The sequence below is a fragment of the Eriocheir sinensis genome, chromosome 32 (assembly GCF_024679095.1).
Source record: "Eriocheir sinensis breed Jianghai 21 chromosome 32, ASM2467909v1, whole genome shotgun sequence".
In the NCBI taxonomy this organism is placed as follows: domain Eukaryota; kingdom Metazoa; phylum Arthropoda; class Malacostraca; order Decapoda; family Varunidae; genus Eriocheir; species Eriocheir sinensis.
In genome coordinates, this window is record NC_066540.1 from 17468481 (window position 1) to 17473480 (window position 5000).

The 5000-nt window shown below is 43.1% G+C and overlaps 1 protein-coding gene across 3 annotated transcripts in view; it reads left to right on the top strand.

The window, feature by feature from the left end:
• LOC127006366 (FH2 domain-containing protein 1-like) overlaps positions 1-5000 on the top strand; it is a 40048-nt gene that overhangs the window by 11755 nt on the left and 23293 nt on the right. The window lies entirely within an intron of this gene.

Below are 5000 nucleotides of genomic sequence, written 5' to 3' on the forward strand. Positions count from 1 at the left end.
ATAAAATGCAATAGAGGAGGAGGAGGTGGTGGGAATATGGAGCGGTGTGGTGATGTGAAGCAGCCATGTCTCCTACACTAATAACTGTTGCTGTTAATCGGTGACTGACTTCAAACGTGACATTGCCTCCCCACAGCCCACCAAAGTGCTTTGAGTCACTCGCTTGAGGCGCGTGGCTCCGAGGGGCAATTATTAAATTCTTGCTCAGTGAAACTTTTTTTGAGTCACGGTTCAAAATCTGTTTTCTTATATAAATTAATAAATGTGGACTTTTATATATAGTGTGTTGATTAGCCATAATGGAAAAAAAATTACCTGCGCCATGACGGGATTGGGCCTACCACCACGCCCCTGAAGAAAGCCTACCAGCGCTATACGCGAACACGTAAATAAATAAATAAATAAATAAATAAATAAAATCTCTTGTTAAAATGATGTCGTTAGCTTTTTGGAAAACAAATTAGTTAAGATTCCTTCCCCTTCTGTCTCTCTCCAGCATATGACCACAGATGCTGCGCCGACTAAACCAAACTTTCCAACTTTCAAGAACTGGAGACATGATGGAGGTGAGCCCTGGAGATATGCAATAGTGGTAATATGGAACTTGCTGGTCCATATTACCACCATTGCATATCTCCAGGGCTAACCCCCCACACATCATGTCTCCAGTTCTTGAAAGTTGGAAAGTTTCGTTTAGTCGGCGCAGCATCTGTGGTCATATGCCGGAGAGAGACAGAAGGGGAAGGAATTATAGGAGAAGGGAACACACCCCAGGAGACGGGACACAACCCCCGATTAATACCTGGTACCCATTCACCGCTGGGTGGACAGGGGCGTAGGGTATCGGAAAAGCCGCCCAAATTTGTCCACTCCGCCCGGGAATCGAACCCTGGCGCTCTAGGTTGTGAGCTGAGTGTGCTAACCACTGCACCACGAAGTCCCCTCCAATTCTTGAGGGAAATAAGTTGTCAAATAGAGGTCGCAAAGCTTTGAAACCATCTTGGCTTCCTCTTCACACAAGACCTCAAATGAAAAAAAATCACAGAGTCAAAATCAAGAGAACTACGGGTCAGTATGTGGCGTGCCGGGGACGGGCTCAGACAATAGGCTCCCGCGGGCCCATTTCTCCCCTCTGCTCCGCCACACAGCCCCAACACCTATCTCCTCCTCTCATATGTAAGGTAAAGGTAACATATGATAGAAAAAAACAGGTGTTGAGGCTGTGTGGCAGAGCAGAGGGGAGAAATGGACCCGCGGAAGCCTACGCCCAAGTGGACTCGACAGTTTGGTTGGACTAGAGAAGCGGGCAAAGTGATTCTTCCATTCGTGATTTCTGCTCCTAAACTTTCCTCTTCACTGTAAAAGTTTTATTTATGCATTCACAAAGAGGAATATATTTTGTTATTTTCTACATTGTTTCATATTGGCTATCCACGTGTTCCATAATTCCACCCCATGCGTTCCATAATTCCACCCCACTTGTTCCATCATTCCACCCCACGTGTTCCATAATTCCACAACACGTGTTCCATACTTCCACCCCACGCGTTCCATACTTCCACTCCACGCGTTCCATAATTCCACCCCACGCGTTCCATTATTCCACCCCACGTGTTCCATAATTCCAGCCCACTTTCCACGATCCACTTTTTTTGGATCTTCGTGAATAAAAAAGTTAGAGCATTTTAATGATTAAGTTTTTCTCACTAAAACTCTGAATGTGTTGAGAGAATAACATTTGCCAATACTTATGACGGTTGTTGATGCAATGTATTCCCTTTTAAAATCGGTGTTTTTGCCTGAAATTAAAAAAAGTGCTCCATATCACCACCTCCTCCCCTGCAATGTATTCTTTTTAAAATCGGTGTTTTTTGCCTGAATTTAAAAAAAGTGGTCCATATCACCACCTCCTCCCCTGCAATGTATTCTTTTTAAAATCGGTGTTTTTGCCTGAATTAAAAAAAGTGCTCCATATCACCACCTCCTCCCCTGCAATGTATACTCTTTAAAATCGGTGTTTTTGCCTGAATTAAAAAAGTGGTCCATATCACCACCTCCTCCCCTGCAATGTATACTCTTTAAAATCGGTGTTTTTGTCTGAATTAAAAAAGTGGTCCATATCACCACCTCCTCCCCTGCAATTTATTCTTTTTAAAATCGGTGTTTTTGCCTAAATTAAAAAAGTGGTCCATTTTACCACCTCCTCCCCTGCAATTTATCCTTTTTAAAATCGGTGTTTTTGCCTGAATTAAAAAAGTGCTCCATATCACCACCTCCTCCCCTGCAATGTATTCTTTTTAAAATCGGTGTTTTTGCCTGAATTAAAAAAGTGCTCCATATCACCACCTCCTCCCCTGCAATGTATTCCTTTTAAAATCGGTGTTTTTGCCTGAATTTAAAAAAGTGGTCCATATCACCACCTCCTCCCCGCAATGTATTCTTTTTAAAATCGGTGTTTTTTGCCTGAATTAAAAAAAGGGCTCCATATCACCTCCTCCTCCCCTGCAATGTATTCCTTTTTAAAATCGATGTTTTTGTCTGAATTAAAAAAGTGCTCCATATCACCACCGCCTCCCCTGCAATTTATTCTTTTTAAAATCGGTGTTTTTGTCTGAATTAAAAAAAAACAGTGCTCCATATCACCACCTCCTCCCCTGCAATTTATTCCTTTTAAAATCGGTGTTTTTGCCTGAATTAAAAAAGGGCTCCATATCACCCCCTCCTCCCCTGCAACGTATTCTTTTTAAAATCGGTGTTTTTGTCTGAATTTAAAAAAGTGCTCCATATCACCACCTCCTCCCCTGCAATGTATTCTTTTTAAAATCGGTGTTTTTGCCTGAATTTAAAAAAGTGCTCCATATCACCTCCTCCCCTGCAATTTATTCTTTTAAAATCGGTGTTTTTGTCTGAATTAAAAAAGTGCTCCATATCACCACCTCCATCCCCTGCAATGTATTCTTTTTAAAATCGGTGTTTTTGCCTGAAATTAAAAAAGTGCTCCATATCACCACCTCCTCCCCTGCAATGTATCCTTTTAAAATCGGTGTTTTTGCCTGAAATTAAAAAAAGGGCTCCATATCACCTCCTCCCCTGCAATGTATTCTTTTTAAAATCGGTGTTTTTGCCTAAATTAAAAAAAGTGGTCCATATTATCACCGCCTCCCCTGCAATGTATTCCTTTTAAAATCGGTGTTTTTGTCTGAATTTAAAAAAAGTGGTCCATATCACCATCTCCTCCCCTGCAATGTATTCTTTTTAAAATCGGTGTTTTTGCCTGAAATAAAAAAAGTGCTCCATTTAACCACATCCCTGCAATGTATTCTTTTTTAAAATCGGTGTTTTTGCCTGAAATTAAAAATAAAAAAGTGCTCCATATCTCCACCTCCTCCCCGACCCATAGAGCAGCTTGCATGGTATGTCAAAAATGCCTTAACATCTGAATGGTAAAATATATCTGAAGGCAAACTATTAGATAAGAAACTAAGAAAAAAATCATGCAAACTTCTTGATAAGGTGTATTGCATATTGTCAATAATGAGCTTAAATTTTAATGAAAGAATATGTTGAAATGTCATCTTCTGGTATGCGTCCCAGCCCGTTATGGCGCAGGCAAGTGTTTACAGTGGCGCCGCTTTCACAGTCACGTTCTTTGTTTTGATCGTTACCAATGGCGGTGATCGACGCTTTAGTTGTCCACGTGAAACTGGCCTTTGGGGTACTGGCGGCTGCAGAGGAAGGGAGAGGTGTTGAGAGTGCGTGGCAAGGTGCGGGTCTGGGCTAACCCCGCACCCGCCAATACCCCCATCGGCCAGTTTGAAATAGAAATGCTATATAGCGGCGATAACAGCCATTGGTCACGATCAAAACAAGCAAAACGACTGTGCAAGCGGCCCTAAATAGAGACATGTCCTTTTGGGGTCCTTACTATCTCCCAGTGATGTGTTCTGGAAGTCCCCCCATTCAGAAATCAACACTGTCGTACGCCACAGGGCCTAAATAGAGACATGTCCTTTTGGGGTCCTTACTATCTCCCAGTGATGTGTTCTGGAAGTCCCCCCATTCAGAAATCAACACTGTCGTACGCCACAGGGCCAATTGTTGTACCTCCCCTCTCAGCTTCGATTGATGGATTGATTGAGTGTTTATTGGTGAGTTTTAGCGTAATAATGACTGTGAAAGCGGCCCTTAGTAAGCTTCTCAATGTCACCTCTTCGTAGAACCTCATAAATACTTGTTGAGTAAGTAATAGTCATCCCTTATGGGTCTCCACTGGTACGCTGATGACTCGACCACCGTTGCTAGATTGTCGTACTCAGACCCTCGTATTCATCGGTTTCTGACGCCTAACTATTGCCAAAAAACACCAATAATTAACCATTTTAAGGATAATTATATATGAAGGCAGTTATTGGGGTCGAGAAGGCAGTTTTTGGGTCGGAAATCGGCGAACATTGGAGGCTGAGTACGATAATCTGGCAGCGTTGGACTCTACTCTGCATTCTTCAACTTCTTTCAACAGCAGACCCTCCCAACAGAAATGACAAGATTCCAAACTGGAGGCTGCAGAACACTTAACCTCAGACCTTGCTATCATTTTTATTTGGGGAAGAAGGAACCCGGTATCCTTCAACGCCTCAAAAACTCAATTTCTCCACCTGTCAACTCGACGCAGTCCTCCAAACACCTCTTCCCTGTTCTTTGACAACACTCAGCCGTCACCTTATTCTACACTAAACATCCTTGCTCAATCCTTAACTCAAAATTTTAATTGGAAACTTCACATCTCCCTCACTAAATCAGCTTCCTCGAGGTTGGGCGTTCTGTATCGTCTCCGCCAGTTCTTCTCCCCCGCACAGATGCTGTCCATATACAGGGGCCTTGGCCGCCCTCGTATGGAGTATGCATCTCGTGTGTGTGTGTGTGTGTGTGTGTGTGTGTGTGTGTGGAGGGGGGGGGGGGTGTTGAGGGGGTCCACACACAGCTCACTTGGACAGGGTGGA